This window comes from Lissotriton helveticus, chromosome 8, assembly GCF_964261635.1.
Source record: "Lissotriton helveticus chromosome 8, aLisHel1.1, whole genome shotgun sequence".
NCBI lineage: Eukaryota > Metazoa > Chordata > Amphibia > Caudata > Salamandridae > Lissotriton > Lissotriton helveticus.
In genome coordinates this window covers 1,114,167,490-1,114,187,831 of record NC_136069.1, presented here as the reverse complement: position 1 = coordinate 1,114,187,831, position 20,342 = coordinate 1,114,167,490, and positions in this window count along the sequence as shown.

Here is a 20,342-nt window from a genome sequence, read left to right as displayed (position 1 = left end):
TATAGCCAGGTTCTGAACTGGGATGGTGCAGTGAGCTAAAAAACGGTGATGGATCAAGCCCTGATCTGTTGACTGGGTAGGAGTGTTCTGATTAACTCAGATACTCTGTCCATCACCACCCCCTTTTTGTAATTATTTTGGCCACCATGAGTGTGGAAGGGTATGCTCAGACATGAGTCCCTTGCTCATTGCACCATCAGGATTCAAGCAAGCCGGGCCGAAGACGGCTGTAATGCCAGAAACCGGTCCCCGGAAGCTTGTTTCCTTTCCAGTGAAGAATTGGCTTGGTAGTTTGGTCTGCCCTGTTCCCATGATGCACTGGGCCAGGGACAGACTAATTTGCATATAGCCAGGTTCTGAACTGGGATGGTGCAGTGAGCTAAAAAACGGTGATGGATCAAGCCCTGATCTGTTGACTGGGTAGGAGTGTTCTGATTAACTCAGATACTCTGTCCATCACCACCCCCTTTTTGTAATTATTTTGGCCACCATGAGTGTGGAAGGGTATGCTCAGACATGAGTCCCTTGCTCATTGCACCATCAGGATTCAAGCAAGCCGGGCCGAAGACGGCTGTAATGCCAGAAGCCGGTCCCCGGAAGCTTGTTTCCTTTCCAGTGAAGAATTGGCTTGGTAGTTTGGTCTGCCCTGTTCCCATGATGCACTGGGCCAGGGACAGACTAATTTGCATATAGCCAGGTTCTGAACTGGGATGGTGCAGTGAGCTAAAAAACGGTGATGGATCAAGCCCTGATCTGTTGACTGGGTAGGAGTGTTCTGATTAACTCAGATACTCTGTCCATCACCACCCCCTTTTTAGGGCTCGGGCCTCCGCCTCCACGAAGTGGGGAGGCGGAGCTTCCCGAGATCTTATGCTATCAAAAGAAGAAGGAATTCAGAAAGGGCTCTTGCCAGGCACATTCCTTAGATTTTTATGGCATCTGCCTAGTGATTCGTCTTCGCTGTTCTGTTTTTTTTGTAGCGTTGACCTGATAGGCTATAAGTAATTTACGCGTGGCATATTGTGTGCGCGAACGAGCATGGCTGAGTGATTAATCTTAATTAGGAGCTGTCAGAGTGGCCGTGTAATGCAATCCAGATGGTGCCGCTTTTAACATTTAAGTTCCCGTGTATGTTCGTTTCCCAGAGCCGCTCCTGACAGACACTGGACTGCGCGCGCCCTCACTACATTAGCATAAAAAAGCACAAGTGTTCCTTCAACAGCAGAACACACTAAGCAATCCAGCACATGTAAGAGAACGGATGTAAACATACAATTCAGGTCAGATTTATTCGCATGGAGTGATGTTTTCAGTATGACATACATGCAGTGCATAGAAGACCCTAAGATGCTGCAAAGACTAATCAATCGGGTGCCGTAGACCAGTGTTACATTTTCTCAAAGTCACATTTTAAAATCGATTTTCTAAGTTACATTGCAAGCCTGAATAGCAATATAAACGCCTTCAAGAGAGCACATAGATCATAAGGCATGCCCCGCGCTTTAAATCACACTTGATGGCACCAAGTGCCTCAACTACTTGGTCATCTGTCAATTGGAGATTCCATGGACAACTTTATGATCATATGCAGTATTACAGAAACCAATTTTACAGCAAAGATAATCGCTCTAATATTTTGTTTTGAATGCAGCAGTGGAAACCAGGTACAAAAGGATTCGATGTGTGAGACGAGAATAGTAGGACCTTGCAGGAAACTGTCACATGTAAGCTGGCAATGGGGAAAAGTTTGCGCATTTCAAACTCCCACAGTACTGGTTTGAAAACAAAACAAAAACAACAACAAAAAAGAGCCAGAAGGGAAAAAAAATTATAGATTTCTGACCAAAGGTGAAACAAGCAATATCCGATACCATCTAGTGCATAGTGGCGGTGCAGAGTGCAGGTGCAGAGTGGTGGTGCAGAGTGGTGGTGCAGAGTGGTGGTGCAGAGTGGTGGTGCAGAGTGGTGGTGCAGAGTGGCGGTGCAGAGTGACAGTGCGGTGGTGCAGAGTGGCAGTGCAGAGTGGCAGTGAGGTGGTGCAGAGTGGCGGTGCAGAGTGCAGAGTGGCGGTGCAGAGTGGCGGTGCAGAGTGGCGGTGCAGTGCAGAGTGGCGGTGCAGTGGTGCAGAGTGGTGGTGCAGAGTGGCGGTGCAGAGTGGCGGTGCAGAGTGGGGGTGCAGAGTGGCGGTGCAGAGTGGCGGTGCAGAGTGGCGGTGCAGAGTGGCGGTGCAAAATGGCGGTGCAGAGTGGCGGTGCAGAGTGCAGAGTGGCGGTGCAGAGTGCAGAGTGGCGGTGCATAGTGGCGGTGCAGAGTGCAGAGTGGCGGTGCAGAGTGGCGGTGCAGAGTGCAGAGTGGCGGTGCAGAGTGGCGGTGCAGAGTGGTGGTGCAGCAGAGTGGTGGTGCAGAGTGGTGGTGCAGAGTGGTGGTGCAGAGTGGTGGTGCAGAGTGGCGGTGCAGAGTGGCGGTGCAGAGTGGCGGTGCAGAGTGGCGGTGCAGAGTGGCGGTGCAGAGTGGCGGTGCAGAGTGGCGGTGCGGTGGTGCAGAGTGGCAGTGCAGGGTGGCGGTGCAGAGTGGCGGTGCGGTGGTGCAGAGTGGCGGTGCAGGGTGGCGGTGCAGGGTGGCGGTGCAGGGTGGCGGTGCAGGGTGGCGGTGCAGGGTGGCGGTGCAGGGTGGCGGTGCAGAGGTGCAGAGGTGCAGAGTGGCGGTGCAGAGGTGCAGAGTGGCGGTGCAGAGGTGCAGAGTGGCGGTGCAGAGGTGCAGAGTGGTGGTGCAGAGGTGCAGAGTGGCGGTGCAGAGGTGCAGAGTGGCGGTGCAGAGTGGCAGTGCGGTGGTGCAGAGTGGCGTTGCAGGGTGGCAGTGTGGTGGTGCAGAGTGGCGGTGAAGGGTGGCGGTGCAGAGTGGCGGTGCAGAGTGGCGGTGCAGAGTGCAGAGTGGCGGTGCAGAGTGGCGGTGCAGAGTGCAGAGTGGTGGTGCAGAGTGGCAGTGCAGAGTGGCAGTGCAGAGTGGCGGTGCAGTGGTGCAGAGTGGCGGTGCAGAGTGGCGGTGCACAGGGGCGGTGCAGAGTGGCAGTGCAGAGTGCCGAGTGGCGGTGCAGAGTGGCGGTGTGGCGGTGCAGAGTGGCGGTGCAGAGTGGCGGTGCAGAGTGGCGGTGCAGAGTGGGGGTGCAGTGCAGAGTGGCGGTGCAGAGTGGCGGTGCAGAGTGGGGGTGCAGAGTGGGGGTGCAGAGTGGGCGTGCAGAGTGGCGGTGCAGAGTTGCGGTGCAGAGTGGCGGTGCAGAGTGGCGGTGCAGAGTGGCGGTGCAGAGTGGCGGTGCGGTGGTGCAGAGTGGCGGTGCAGAGTGGCGGTGCAGAGTGGCAGTGCGGTGGTGCAGAGTGGCGGTGCAGAGTGGCGGTGCAGAGTGGTGGTGCAGAGTGGCGGTGCAGAGTGGCGGTGCGGTGGTGCAGAGTGGCAGTGCAGAGTGGCGGTGCAGGGTGGCGGTGCAGAGTGGCGGTGCAGGGTGGCGGTGCAGAGTGGCAGTGCAGAGTGGCGGTGCAGGGTGGCGGTGCAGGGTGGCGGTGCAGAGTGGCGGTGCAGAGTGGCGGTGCAGGGTGGTGGTGCAGAGTGGCGGTGCAGAGTGGCGGTGCAGAGTGGCGGTGCAGAGTGGCGGTGCAGAGTGGCGGTGCAGAGTGGGGGTGCAGAGTGGGGGTGCAGTGCAGAGTGGCGGTGCAGAGTGGCGGTGCAGAGTGGCGGTGCAGAGTGGCGGTGCAGAGTGCAGAGTGGCGGTGCATAGTGGTGGTGCAGAGTGGCGGTGCAGAGTGACGGTGCAGAGTGGCGGTGCAGAGTGGCGGTGCAGAGTGGCGGTGCAGAGTGGCGGTGCGGTGGTGCAGAGTGGCGGTGCAGGGTGGCGGTGCAGAGTGGCGGTGCAGAGTGGCAGTGCAGAGTGGCGGTGCAGGGTGGCGGTGCAGGGTGGCGGTGCAGGGTGGCGGTGCAGAGTGGCGGTGCAGAGGTGCAGAGTGGCGGTGCAGAGGTGCAGAGTGGCGGTGCAGAGGTGCAGAGTGGCGGTGCAGAGTGGCAGTGCGGTGGTGCAGAGTGGCGGTGCAGGGTGGCAGTGTGGTGGTGCAGAGTGGCGGTGCAGAGTGGCGGTGCAGAGTGGCGGTGCAGAGTGGCGGTGCAGAGTGCAGAGTGGCGGTGCAGAGTGCAGAGTGGTGGTGCAGAGTGGCAGTGCAGAGTGGCAGTGCAGAGTGGCGGTGCAGTGGTGCACAGTGGCGGTGCACAGTGGCGGTGCACAGTGGCAAGGCAGAGTGGCAGTGCAGAGTGCAGAGTGGCGGTGCAGAGTGGCGGTGTGGCGGTACAGAGTGGCGGTGCAGAGTGGCGGTGCAGAGTGGCGGTGCAGAGTGGCGGTGCAGAGTGGGGGTGCAGTGCAGAGTGGCGGTGCAGAGTGGCGGTGCAGAGTGAGGGTGCAGAGTGGGGGTGCAGAGTGGGGGTGCAGAGTGGCGGTGCAGAGTTGCGGTGCAGAGTGGCGGTGCAGAGTGGCGGTGCAGAGTGGTGGTGCAGAGTGGCGGTGCGCTGGTGCAGAGTGGCGGTGCAGAGTGGCGGTGCAGAGTGGCAGTGCGGTGGTGCAGAGTGGCGGTGCAGAGTGGCGGTGCAGAGTGGTGGTGCAGAGTGGCGGTGCAGAGTGGCGGTGCGGTGGTGCAGAGTGGCAGTGCAGAGTGGCAGTGCAGGGTGGCGGTGCAGAGTGGCGGTGCAGGGTGGCGGTGCAGAGTGGCGGTGCAGAGTGGCGGTGCAGGGTGGCGGTGCAGGGTGGCGGTGCAGAGTGGCGGTGCAGAGTGGCGGTGCAGGGTGGCGGTGCAGAGTGGCGGTGCAGAGTGGCGGTGCAGAGTGGCGGTGCAGAGTGGCGGTGCAGAGTGGGGGTGCAGAGTGGGGGTGCAGAGTGGCGGTGCAGAGTGGCGGTGCAGAGTGGCGGTGCAGAGTGGCAGTGCAGAGTGCAGAGTGGCGGTGCATAGTGGCGGTGCAGAGTGGCGGTGCAGAGTGGCGGTGCAGAGTGACGGTGCAGAGTGGCGGTGCAGAGTGGCGGTGCAGAGTGGCGGTGCAGAGTGGCGGTGCAGAGTGGCGGTGCGGTGGTGCAGAGTGGCGGTGCAGGGTGGCGGTGCAGAGTGGCGGTGCAGAGTGGCGGTGCAGGGTGGCGGTGCAGAGTGGCGGTGCAGAGTGGCAGTGCAGAGTGGCGGTGCAGGGTGGCGGTGCAGGGTGGCGGTGCAGGGTGGCGGTGCAGAGTGGCGGTGCAGAGTGGCGGTGCAGAGTGGCGGTGCAGAGGTGCAGAGTGGCGGTGCAGAGGTGCAGAGTGGCGGTGCAGAGGTGCAGAGTGGCGGTGCAGAGGTGCAGAGTGGCGGTGCAGAGGTGCAGAGTGGCGGTGCAGAGTCGCAGTGTGGCGGTGCAGAGTGGCGGTGCAGAGTGGCGGTGCAGAGTGGCGGTGCAGAGTGGCGGTGCAGAGTGCAAAGTGGCGGTGCAGAGTGGCGGTGCAGAGTGCAGAGATGCGGTGCAGAGTGGCGGTGCAGAGTGCAGAGTGGCGGTGCAGAGTGGCAGTGCAGAGTGGCAGTGCAGAGTGGCGGTGCAGTGGTGCAGAGTGGCGGTGCAGAGTGGCGGTGCAGAGTGGCGGTGCAGAGTGCAGAGTGGCGGTGCAGAGTGGCGGTGCAGAGTGGCGGTGCAGAGTGGCGGTGCAGAGTGGCAGTGCAGAGTGGCGGTGTGGCGGTGCAGAGTGGTGGTGCAAAGTGGCGGTGCAGAGTGGCGGTGCAGAGTGGCGGTGCAGAGTGGCGGTGCAGAGTGGCGGTGCAGAGTGGCGGTGCAGTGGTGCAGAGTGGCGGTGCAGAGTGGCGGTGCAGAGTGGCGGTGCAGAGTGGCGGTGCAGAGTGGCGGTGCAGTGCAGAGTGGTGGTGCAGAGTGGCGGTGCAGAGTGGCGGTGCAGAGTGCAGAGTGGCGGTGCAGAGTGCAAAGTGGCGGTGCAGAGTGGCGGTGCAGAGTGCAGAGTGGCGGTGCAGAGTGGCGGTGCAGAGTGCAGAGTGGCGGTGCAGAGTGGCAGTGCAGAGTGGCAGTGCAGAGTGGCGGTGCAGTGGTGCAGAGTGGCGGTGCAGAGTGGCGGTGCAGAGTGGCGGTGCAGAGTGCAGAGTGGCGGTGCAGAGTGGCGGTGCAGAGTGGCGGTGCAGAGTGGCGGTGTAGAGTGGCAGTGCAGAGTGGCGGTGTGGCGGTGCAGAGTGGTGGTGCAAAGTGGCGGTGCAGAGTGGCGGTGCAGAGTGGCGGTGCAGAGTGGCGGTGCAGAGTGGCGGTGCAGAGTGGCGGTGCAGAGTGGCGGTGCAGTGGTGCAGAGTGGCGGTGCAGAGTGGCGGTGCAGAGTGGCGGTGCAGAGTGGCGGTGCAGAGTGGCGGTGCAGTGCAGAGTGGTGGTGCAGGGTGGCGGTGCAGAGTGGCGGTGCAGAGTGGCGGTGCAGGGTGGCGGTGCAGAGTGGTGGTGCAGAGTGGCGGTGCAGAGTGGCGGTGCAGAGTGGCGGTGCAGAGTGGCGGTGCAGAGTGGTGGTGCAGAGTGGCGGTGCAGAGTGGCGGTGCAGAGTGGCGGTGCAGTGGTGCAGAGTGGCGGTGCAGAGTGGCGGTGCAGAGTGGCGGTGCAAAGTGGCGGTGCAAAGTGGCGGTGCAGAGTGCAGAGTGGCGGTGCAGAGTGGCGGTGTGGCGGTGCAGAGTGGCGGTGCAGAGTGGCGGTGTGGCGGTGCAGAGTGGCGGTGCAGAGTGGCGGTGCAGAGTGGCGGTGCAGAGTGGCGGTGCAGAGTGCAGAGTGGCAGTGCAGAGTGGCGGTGCAGAGTGGCGGTGCAGAGTGGTGGTGCAGTGCAGAGTGGCGGTGCAGTGGTGCAGAGTGGCGGTGCAGAGTGGCAGTGCAGAGTGGCGGTGCAGAGTGGCGGTGCAGAGTGGCGGTGCAGAGTGGCGGTGCAGAGTGGCGGTGCAGAGTGGCGGTGCGGTGGTGCGGCAGTGCAGAGTGGCAGTGCAGAGTGGCGGTGCAGGGTGGCGGTGCAGAGTGGCGGTGCAGAGTGGCGGTGCAGAGTGGCGGTGCAGAGTGGCGGTGCATAGTGCCGGTGCAGAGTGCAGATGACAGTGCATATCTACAGGCTAGTGAAGCCAATGCATATCTACAGGCTAGCAACGACAGCGCATATCTACAGGATAGCGACGACAGCGCATATCTACAGGCTAGCGACGACAGCGCATATCTACAGGCTAGCGATGACAGTGCATATCTACAGGCTAGCGATGACAGTGCATATCTACAGGCTAGCGATGACAGAGCATAACTACAGCCTAGTGAAGCCAATGCATATCTACAGGTTAGCGATGACAGTGCATATCTACAGGCTAGCGATGACGGTGCATATCTACAGGCTAGTGAAGCCAATGCATATCTACAGGCTAGTGATGACAGTGCATATCTACAGGCTAGCGATGACAGTGCATATCTACAGGCTAGCGATGACAGTGCATACCTACAAGCTAGCGATGATAATGCATATCTACAGGCTAGCTACGACAGCGCATATCTACAGGATAGCAATGACAGTGCATATCTACAGGCTAGCGATGACAGTGCATATCTACAGGCTAGCGATGACGGTGCATACCTACAGGCTAGTGAAGCCAATGCATATCTACAGGCTAGCGATGATAGTGCATATCTACAGGCTAGCAATGACAGTGCATACACTCACAAGGAGACCACAGCCAGCTGAGGTGCAATCTTCACCCACTCACAAGAACGACATCACAGGCAGCAGCAGTGCAAGCTTCTCACACATAAGAAGGACATCACAGGCAAGTGGTGCAATATTGGCACATTCACAAGGAGATCCCTAGCAATACACACCACATGAACACACTCCATAACACATAGCAACAATACATTGGCATTTACAATGCCATTAGCTCAAACTCAAATAAATCCGAGCCCGATTGCATTTCTAATGCTTGTTGTAATTATTTTGGCCACCATGAGTGTGGAAGGGTATGCTCAGACATGAGTCCCTTGCTCATTGCACCATCAGGATTCAAGCAAGCCGGGCCGAAGACGGCTGTAATGCCAGAAACCGGTCCCCGGAAGCTTGTTTCCTTTCCAGTGAAGAATTGGCTTGGTAGTTTGGTCTGCCCTGTTCCCATGATGCACTGGGCCAGGGACAGACTAATTTGCATATAGCCAGGTTCTGAACTGGGATGGTGCAGTGAGCTAAAAAACGGTGATGGATCAAGCCCTGATCTGTTGACTGGGTAGGAGTGTTCTGATTAACTCAGATACTCTGTCCATCACCACCCCCTTTTTGTAATTCAATCATATACCCAGTCATACAGCCATTCACATTACAACTCAGATACTCATACACCCACTCACATACCCATTCAGACACTTTTGCACCCGATCATAGACACACTGACAAACCTATCTATCTTGTCACATATGCACTCAGAGACTCATACACCCACTCACAGACCTACTCAAAAACTCATCCCCACTCACATACCCACTTAACCTCATGGCTGCTATTGTTATTCCTCTCCTGTGCTGGACAATAATAGGAATGGGTGTGGTCATGACGAGCTCAGCTCGTCATGAGCACACGAGCACCATGCATCATGACGAGCTGAGCTCGTCATGAGCACGGAAGGGGTTAAAGACTGATACATTTACTCACATACCAACTCAGACACTCATACACACAGTCACATACCCACTTAGACATTGTTGCACTCACTCATCGACTTAGTAAGAGACTCATGTGCCTACTCATATACCCACTCAAAGACTTGTACACACAGTGAGAGACTCACTCAGAGACTCCTGTGGCTACTTACCCACTTAGAGACCCATATGCCCACTTATATACCCACTCAGAGACTCATGCACCCACTCGTATATCCATACAGAGACTTATGTACTCACTCTTATACCTAGTCAGACACTGATGCACCCACTCACAAACTCTATCAGAGACTTATGCACACAGCCACACACTCACAGACTATTACAGCTACTCACAGACCCACAGTAACACCCATGCACCCATTTGGCACACCCACTTACAGACTTATGCATCACTGACAGAACTAGTCAAAGACTCGCACACCCACACTCAGACCCACTCAGACCCTTATACACCCAGTTATAGATCCAGTCACACACTCATGTACTCACTGACACTCCCACTCAGACACTTATACACCCATTCACATACCCACTCAGGCACTTATACCCCCACTCACATATCCACTCAAACAGGCTTGCACCCACTCACAGGCTCCCTCAAAAACTATTGAGTCTTCTCACATACCTACTCACAGACTTATATACCCACTCACAGACCCATTCTGAGGCTTATGCACCTACTCACATAATCCACTGAATCATAATACACATGGTTATAAAGATAATGAGAGACTGATAAATCTTTTTATAGCATTATTTAGATAGTGATTTATCTAGTGTGATAATTAGAATTAAATATATAGTAATAATATTTGAATGTGGTGGTGGGTCTTGAATTCCTCCAGTTGCTTTGTGTTTTTGCAACATATCCACAATCGTTGCAGACATCAATGTTATTGCAACTTGCAGCATCAACACGAAAATAGAAAAATAGGCTTTAAAGATTTTTTTATAGACAATCACTAGAAAAACATGAGTTTGAACTCTTCAGTTATATAATCGTAGCGGCAAAAATACTATAATATTTGTGCATATATGTGTTTTTCAGCCTGTAAAATGGGCGTGAGTGTTGTGGTTACTAACGTCATCATGACTCACGGGGTTACTGCGTAAATGGAAAATAGTTTTTAGTGATGGTTTTATAGAAACTCACTAGAAAAACATGACTTTAGACAATACAGCAAAAACTCATAATGTGTAAAATATTGTAATATGTTTGCGCATCTATGTGGTTTACACTTTAGGAAAAAGGCACAATCATCATGGTTAACAACGTCTTTGCGATGTTCTGAATAACCGTTAAAATGGAAAATAGGTTTTAAAGGTGGTTTACAGCAATTTAGTAAAAAAGCATGAGTCTAAACATGTTTTTAAAGGAACCATGTATATAGTAATATCTGTAGTGCAATGTTTAAAATTGATTTTTATAAATTATTATTTTTGCAAGTATTGGTGGGAGTCAAATATCTGCTTTTGTTATGCGATTTTGGGATGCATTCATGACCATCACTTCGTCATCGGGAAGATTCTCAAAATCTAAAAAAAGGGTTTTTATAAAAAATAATATTACTCCTGGTACTAGTGTGGCTCAGACAAGAGCCTTTGTGCTGTTTGTGTGTATATGACAGCTACACATAAGACAAAATGCAGAGTTTCAGTTTACTTAGAAACACCCTGTTGCCTTCGTCTGTGAAGAGCAAAAAATCATTTCTATAAATTCCATGCATGTCAAACTGCAGGTTGTTGTTATAGATGGAGCCCATGTTATGTTCTCTGAGGAATGCAAAAACATTTTTATTAACATGTTTCCTGGCTTTGTCATTCTGTGGACAAAATTGATTAGACCACTTCCATTTTTGTCTTCGGCATATGTTAGAGTACACCAAGACAGTGTGAAGGAAAAGCATCATCAATTAAGTAAAGGTATCCTTCACTAGGATTTCCAGTCCTATCCCAGTCAATGTGCCTTGGTCATTGCCACCACAGTGCACAATCATGAGGTCTGGGGCTGGTAAATCCAAAACACTTTTAAACAAAGGCAGCGACTGATGACACTTTAATCCTTTCTGCCCAATTCTAGTAATGTCCTCTTTAGCCAAACCCAAGTCCCATTCAATACTTCTCTTTCTGGCAGCCTCACCAACCCAATAGACATAGCTGTGTCCCATAATCACATGCTAAGCATTTTGAAATGAAGAAGCAATTGCAGTCATGAGAAGGCTGGATCTGACTGAGGGAGTTTTGCAAATGAAAAGCAGTTAAAATGGAGGTATTTTCATTTTTTTTTAAAACATATATTTGGTTGGATGCTCTCAGAATGTAGGTGAATAAAATTAGGTAGTGTGTTGGATGCATTAGCAAAAAGTCATATTATTGGCTGTTGTTTAAAAAAAAAGAAATGTAATACAGACATGTGTATTGTTTTGAATTTGTGGAGAACACCACACCGGTTGCACTTCATTTGGAAATAGCATGGCCGTTCTAGAATGTGCTGTGAACTTGTGACCATCTAGTTCCACTGGGTTGCTACATGCACTGAGCCACAAGTGTATTGGGGGAAGGATGTTAAAGAGACAGCACGTTTTTAAAAAGTAGAGGACTTATTACACAATTTAACTAATGATAAACTTTCATTTCCAACTCAGGACTATGTAATAAACTGTTGTGCAGTATTTAAATTTTAAAAAACTGAAGATAAATATACGTTTGACTTCCGTTATTTTTCATGATTTTCTTGCGATGCTCGAGAAAACATTGAAAAAATGCTTAGTCAGGAATCTCTTTTTGAAAGAGAAGGAAAGGGTTAAACATTCACAAGTGGATATAGAGTAGCCTAAAATGAAGGACATGATTTAATTTGTGGCCTTCATACTATCATAAAGTGTAAAGTTGAAGAGGTTGCCATGTTATGCTTGCTTTGGATGAGAATAGTGTACCATTCTTGTGCTTAGTTTTTACAAAACCGTGTCAAAACTATCCAAAAGAGCTAAAAAAAAATACAATCTATGAAGTAAATTAACAGGTATGTACATAACATTTTCAATGTTTAAAAAAATGACATTAAAAAGGAAGATGCACATGGAACTTTGATAAAAAAAGAGTAATTCAGTCATATGAAAAGAATATATGAGATGAACTGTGCCTGACAGTGTGAGTGGTTTAACATATTTTAAGATAGATTACATATATGATGTGTGTTACTTGTAGAGTATGTCTTTAAGATGTTAGTACCAATTGTTTTGGGAACTAAGAGGAACATTAATGTGTGCCCCCTTACTCCATTGTGTACTTTATAGAAAAACAACAGTATAGTACTATTGAAAGTTACAATTAGCAATGCTTCAAACAGAACACTGTTGAAAGCGATGAAGTACGAAAGCTGAAAACAGTCAAAACATTGAATTAAAGTTTTCGAAAAAAATATTGTATCTTGTTTTGGTTGCCTAATGTTGAAAATGAAATCCTAATACATTTTTATCTGTTTATACTTGTTCACAGTGTTTGCAGATCGGAATATGTTACGTGTGTCAAACCACTAATCTAGTGATGGATTCATCGACTCACTACTCATATAATCATCCAATCACCCAGCACTTGCACTAATTCAATCACACAGGTACTACCCATGCTCTCATCCATTCACCCAGGCACTGCACTTGTAGGTATTCATTCACCCTGGCACTACAGTTGCACTAATTAAGTCACCCAGGCAACACCTAGGCACTCATCAAATCATCTTGGCATTACCCATACACACATCCAATCACCCAGAAAGTACATCATGCAATGACCAAGGTGGTACCCATATACTAAATCAATTACTTACATACTACCTATGCACTTGTCCAAACACCCAGGCACTACTAATGCACGCATACAATCACCCAACAGTACCCATGCACTCATCCAAACACCCAGACACTTCTCATGCACTCATGGAATCACCTAGGCAATGCACTAGCACATATTCATTCACCCAGGCACTACAATTTGAATGAATGAATGAATGAAATTAGATTTGTATTGCGCAGAACTTTGCCCAGAGGCATCAAGGCGCATAGGATGGAAAAACTGGGAGCAGTGCAGTTTCACTAATCCATTCACTCAGGTACTACACCTGCCATTATCTATTCATCCAGGCACTAAAATTGCACTTATCCATTCATCCAGGCAGTGCATTTGAACTCAGACAATCACTCAGGCACTGCACCTCCACTCATTCCATCCCCAGGCACTACAATGGCACTCATTCAACTACCCAGGTACTACCTAGGGTGTTATCTAATCACCCAGGTACTGCACTCCAACTAATCCAATCTCTTAGCCGCTACTCAGGCACTCATCCAGTCATCCAGGTGGTACCCATGGAGTTATCCATTCACTCAGGTACTACCCATGCACTCATTCGATCACCCAGGTACTACCCATGCACTCCTTCTTTCACCCAGGCACTGCACCTGCACTCATACATTCACCCACACACTACACTTGCAGTCACCCAGTCACCCAGGCAGTACCCATGGAGGCATCCGTTTACTCAGACACTACCCATGTAGTCATGCAATCACCCAGGCACTAAAACTGCACTCAATAATTCACCCAGACACTGCACTTGCACTTATCAATTCACCCAGGCACTGTACTTGCACTCATCCAATCATCCAGGCTCTGCACTTGCACTCATACAATCACCCAGGCACTACCCATGCACCCGTCCATTTACTCACACACTGCACTTATAGTCATCCATTCTACAAGGCACTACACTTGCCGTCATTGAGTCACCCAGGCAATAACAAGGCAATCATCCTGCCACACCCCATGCATTCATCCAGTCACCTAGGCGCTACCCATGTAGTCATGAATTCACCCAGGCACTGCACTTGCACTCATCCAATCACCCAGACACTACACTTGCACGTATCCATTCACCCAGGCAATGCACTTGCGCTCATCCAATCATTCAGGCACTGCACTTGCACTCATACAATCACCCGGGCACTACCCATGCAGCCATCCATTCACTTAGACACTACCCATGCCATGAGTCATGCAATCACCCAGGCACTGCACTTGCACTAATCCATTCACCCAGACACTACACTTGCACTCATCCATTCACCCAGACACTACACTTGCACTCATCCATTCACCCAGGCACTACACTTGCTCTCATCCATTCTCCCAGGCACTACGCTTGTACTTATCCATTAACCCACGCACTGTACTTCCACTCGTCCCATCTTACAGGCACTGCACTTGCACTCATCCAGTCACCCAGGCACTATCTAGGCAGTCATCCAGTCACCCAGGTACCGTACATGCACCCGTCCACTAACTCGGGCAGGACCGATGCATGTCTCCAACAACATACAGGCACTGCAGATGCACTGATGCAATCACACAGGCATACGCTCATACAGCATATTTTTTCTTCCTTTAGCTGTGAAATTTGGTTCCAACAGGAACCTTTTTATTTTTTTTAGATTGTTAAATGTTTATAATTTGCTTTGATGTTGAGGAAAATGGCAACTTGGAGAGGGAATCCTTGAAAAATGCGCAGTCACAAAAGGTGCAAAAACTATTATGTTCATGTAAAAAAAATTAGCATTTGTGATTCTTAGCAGCATTGCGAAGTGTTGTGATAGACTGCTCTCCCACACTCAATACTGTTCTACAGTCTATGCAGTAGGTTGCAACATGATTTAATTCAGGAGCCATATCTTCAGCAGCAGTGGTGACCTCCAGAAGGCACTTGCTGGCCCAATCTGCTTGGTGGATATGATGCAGAAGTAGCTCATCTCTCTCGCTCTCTATCTCTCTCTCTGTGCTCTCTTCAGGCGATTTCTATGGAAAGTGTTTAGATTTTACAACATTGATGTCATCCCGCAAGAGTACTTTTTACTGATGCCTCTAGATAAAGTTGTATCACATAGTGTGCATTGCACAATCTTTGCTACTGGTTTTGATTCTCCTGTTGGGATTAAAAAAAATCCCAGGCAATGCTGGATTTCCTTTGGGGAGCCTCCTCCTCTTCAGATTCCCCGAAGTAATCTCCTGAACTTCCTGCTACTCCTGCTGGACCACCTATTTTCCCTCTCCAGGCTGAGTTGCCATTTTTTCTTAAAACACAACAAAAACTTACTCTTTTAAATGCAGCCACAAGTTCTCTATCAACTAAGCTGGTAGAAGAATCAGGAAAGGTGAATCGTTGTGTACTTCCTGTCCACATACATGAAAAGTTTAGTATCCAATCATATTCCTTTGTGACATGGTCACATGATATTTGCGATTTCTGACATCATCGCAAATACTGAAAATTATAAAGAAAAAGGTTTTACTGTAAAAGTAGTGCACAAAAAATAAGTGTAAATGATATAGCAATAAACCACTACTGCACAAAACTCGATATCAAATGTCTAAATATGTATGAAACACTTTCTCAAAAACATGCGGTGGTCGCGACTACCGAATGCTTCACGGTGGTTGCGGACATCGCAAATTCTGGACAATATAATAAACAGCATTTTGAAATTAAAAGGAATGTAAAACATATTCATTCTTCCTTTTTTTTTAAAAACCTCTAGGATCTATCAAATCGCAAACATTGAAAATGGCGCAAGCATCGAGGATGATGACGTCACCGCGACGGCCGGCGAAACCACGAAGGGAAGAAAATGAGGATCTCATTTGAAATAAAAAATTTAGGATACACAATTTTATCAGGTGAACTAAAAAAAAACACGTTTTATTACTGTGTCTGAATTTGCTAAATGTATGGTTTAAACTAATTATAAATTTGCTACTTTTTGCAATGTTGCTGCGACACTTGCGATGGCATCGTGAATATTTTACAAATTAAAAATATATGAGAACAAATAGAAAAAAATGAGAGTCATACAAAAGAACTGAAATAAAATAATTTACACATTTTCAATTATACAATTAAATAAAGAAAAAATGTTGATGCATGCACCTGTTTGCTCCAAGATCTAGCCACAGGCAGACCTGTTGCCAATAATCTGCTATGAATGAAGAAAAATTATGTTTTTTCAAAGTAATCAAATGTTATAATGAACAATACAAGTAAAAAAAATTAAAAATCTAAAAATTCACTGAAAACAAAGTTACACAGACGTTAACGTTAGGAGATGTAATTTTATAAACCTTAGATATTCACTGAAAAAACCAAAAGGTACAAGGATGTTGTAGTTAGGTATTAGCATTAAAAAAACTCAGAAATTCACTGTAAAAAACAAAAGTTATAGGGACTTTATAGTTAGACTCAGAATTTACCCATACAAAATCAGTGAAATTCGACCATTATAGTTAGTGAGCCGCAACCCTCATAGGACCGCAAGTTTTGACTTTCCTGTGGGTGCTTGTTGAATGCAGCTTTGCTGCTAAGGCTTGGGTTGCTTTAGTGATCTCTGCATTTAGCAATTGGGGGTTATGGGTGTTCTTATTCAGTTTCTATGTTTGTATTTGCAGGTATAACACCGGCTACTCTTCCGCAACTCTTGTGTCACTTTTATATTTTTTTTCTGATTAATTTTGACTTTGGTAAACCGTTCTATTCTGAAATGAAAAAAGTGTTTGGTATCATGGGCAAACGTAAGGCCTTTGAACCAGCGCAATGTGTAGCAAAGCATATTAAAGCTCCCACCCCCCAAAACAAGCGCTCGCTGAATGAGACTGATCTTATTATTGAAAAGGTAGAATCCCTTACAGAGGTTAATTTGGCACCTCAAGATACCATACCAGGCGCTATTAAAAACACCTCCCTACTTTTTCTATCTATTTTAAAGGTAAATTTGTAAGGAAAAAAACAACTAAAGCAACGCTTGTCCCTACAGAAGCAGATGCTACTAATTTGCATGAACATAACATTGTCCTGCACTCCTCCCCCTGCCCTGACCTGTCACAATACCATGTAGCAATCACTTTTCACCTCGTTGACTCATGCAAAGCCCCAAGGACATTGTTGCTGCGGTGTCACCTTCCCTCAATAGTTTCATAGATCTGAAAATAGAAATCATTGTACTGAAGACTGAGGTGGACAATCTAAAACATCTGATAATTTGCTTAAATAATACTCTGAATCAATTTATTTTCCAAAAAGACATCAGTATTGAAAAAAATTATGTTCAATGTCCTTCTGAACGTACACCATATACAGGGTTGACTCTCTCCAATTTGGCCCTGCCTTAGGTTGCCTGTGCTTCCCATAACCAAGGATGAGCTTGGGGTCCCGAGCGGTTTTAGCCTATTACAGCAAAAAAGCTGCTGAGTCTCCCAGGACCTATTTTGCAATATAAGCAAGGTGTCATCTTTGACAGCTCAGACCTACATAACAATAGGAGTCTTATCAAAAGAAACTAATTTCAACCTAATTGCTACTATTATTGCACAAGTGATTTTTTCCTAATTACTTTTTTTTTATATTGCGGGGACATTACCTAAAGGCATCATGAGTGCTTCACATGAGAAACAGAACATTACATAAGAAATATAGTAATACTTTAAATATTGGCAGACAAAACGTAAAAAGATAAATCATAGGCTTTCCACCTTAGACATAAAAAAATAGCAGCAGGGGCAAGAGCAGAACTGTTTGGCTGCATTGGCATTCATATGCTTACTTTCATGTCATGGTTACCGGCCTCTCTACTCCCGTCTCCTAGATTATACCTGCTGAAACTGCTGGTGGCATCTACCAGCAGGAAGTTCATTGGCTAAGAAATTTCGCCCCTATAAAAAATCCTTCATCTATTTAGCCTCACTAGCCAGTACAAAATCATAAGATTTGGACACAGTTGGTTTTCGTGAACTAATAACTGGAAGAGAAGTAACTAAGGTTTATTTTTATTACTCGTTTATTGTGAAACCTCTTGCTACAGCCAGGGGAAGCTTAAACTCATACAGTTTGATTAAATAATTGGAAAAGGACATCACTGTGGTTAGAAGGAACTAAAACATTGGTATATTGCCATGCTGATCTGACCCCAAATCAAATGATGTACTCAAGACCCCATCAAAAGATATACTCCCAAAATTCCAACTGGAAGTGAGCTAGATAGTTTGAAACTGAGTACAATGAAAGATCTCCGAATCCTCAAATTGTTGTATGGAATATGCTAAAAGTTGGCATGAAAGTCCTAGTATTCTTACCTTGATCTAACAATATATTAAGGTTTTGGATGGTCTGCAACTTTTTTTGAATGAGTTCTAATAGGGCCAATATTTCTCTCAGTAGCTGAGGTTGATTAGTTGGAACATGTCTGATTTTGAATGTCTTTAAGAGATCATTCTATAGATGCAATTTTGTAGGGCTATCAAATGATTATGCTCCCAGAAATAAGGCTGTGAGAGATTCCAACTGTGGAAGGATTAACAGCCCTGTATAGTACAGGTCATTCAATTACTGGGGGCCGCATATCTTGTTGCTTACTTTTCTTAGTTTCAACTGAAATTTCTTCTGATGTGATACACATAGAGGTGAAGACTAAATAGATACTAGCTTGTGTGGTAAATTTAAAAGCTCATAATGAATTAATGAAGTTAATGCTTCTGATAAATGTTTATATGCATAAATTAACTCATAAGACTGTGAGCAATGCTGAACAAACCAGATGAAGTAATTGTGTACACTATGGAAGTCCTTCCAGATGTAATAATAATAGCGTGTAGTTGATTTTATTTTTCAAATAATACCCATGTAACCTATGATTTTGTGGATGCATTTTTGGAATCTCATTGGGTGGTGTCTGCAGTCTTTCTGACTTGTTGTAGATTACAAAACTGATGACAAAAATCTGTACTTGTCTGGCAAAATCCAGGCTGGTTTGTTTAAATGAATGTTGTGCTTTAAATTCTCTTTTAAAGACAAACTTGTTTAAGTGGTCGCCAGCCATACCCAACCGATTACTTTCTTGTTCCAGTTCCAGTTCATCAATTTGGTTTTCATGAAGACTTTAAGGTTTTTTCTTGTGAAGGCAGTGATCATTGACCACTTTCCATCATTCTTGGTTTGGAGATGGTTCACACTGTTAACAGATTGCTTTCCGTAAGTGTTGAATATGTCAGACATCTCACTACATGGCTAGATGCAACTCATATACAGTCTTTACTAGATTTTCAGGTTTTCAGAATATGTTGTAAATGACTTTGGAAATAATGGCGATAAAAGTATTTGGTACTCTTTGTTTTGGGATATTGTCTTAGCTTGTCCAACGGTGATGAACTGCCAAGTAAATGATTCTGTAGCAATGTCTAAATCAAACTGGTTTGATCAAACCTGTTCGAGTTCAGAAAATTCTGTATGTAAGAAGAAGTATGCTTTTAGATGGGCCTGTACATCAGTTGAAAGGTAAGAGCTAAATAAAGTAGAAAAAGGAATACAAGAGTGTTCTTAATGAAAACAAGATCTTATTTTCATACACGGTTGGATTGAATCTGTCAAGTTATACAGGATCAAAAAAGATTTGGCAATTAGCTAGCTCTTCTTTAAACACGAGTTACAATTTTTTGGTCTGTGTTATTCCAGATGGGCATTTTGTAGGTCGACTACACAGCTTCTCAAAAGTGAGGGTAGCTGCATATCTTCCGGTAAACAATCCTGATATGCTGCTGTTTTTCTATTGAAAGACCCAAACAATTATTACACTTCTGAAGTTAAGTAGGACAGCTAATTCCAATGACATTCATGCAATAATTTAAAAGACCAATATAAGCTGGGGGCAGAAATTATTGCCCCATCTTTACATGGATTGCCCAAACTGGGACTATTCACAACTGATTAATCCCATACTTAAAAATTAAAGTGGTATGGAGGTAAAAAACTATAGATTAATAAATGTAAAAGATGCCACCCACATAGTTTTGCCAAGATGTTATTGTTTTGGTTTGAAGCATGGGTGTCTGAATCTATCTTTTACCGGAGGGCCGTCCACATCAATCATGACTTTGCCCTTTGGGCTACAGTGCGGAAGTCAATAGCGAAAAATCAAAGACTATATGAAGGCTTCCTTAACTTCTGCACAGCCTTTGACTCAGTGGATAGTGGCCGTGTGTGGAATAAATCGGAGACTTGCAAGATTCTCCAAGGTTTGCCCCCTCTAATTAAGATAGTACGCTTCTCCTACTGAGCTCAGGTGGAGCTTGATTGTTTTGCCCACTGTCAAAAAGAATAGAAATGCATAATGGTCTGCACCAGGAATATGTTTTAGCCCTTTCATTATTTGGGTTTTATCTAGCTGATCTACCAGATGCTGATTGATGTTCCAAGTTATCTTCACTGAAAACCTTGAAAACCCACTGAAATACCTTGTTTAGTTTATGAAGATGATTTATTCCTTTTAGAATATTCAGACGTAGGTCTACAGTGTAAAGGTGATTACCTAACTGAATATTGTAAAACTTATTTTTTACTATAAACATCGAAAAAATAAAAATTGTGATCTTTGGAATAAAAAAACATTCTTGGGTTTTAAATAATGTTTAGGTGAAGGAAAATGGGCCCTAGAAGTATTTGGGTATAGTAGTCAGTAGAACGTTAAATCGGAAATATCTTTAAGGGCTGAATAGGCTGGAACTCTTTTAACTACGGACTATCTAGTGAAATTGAATCATAGGGCAGA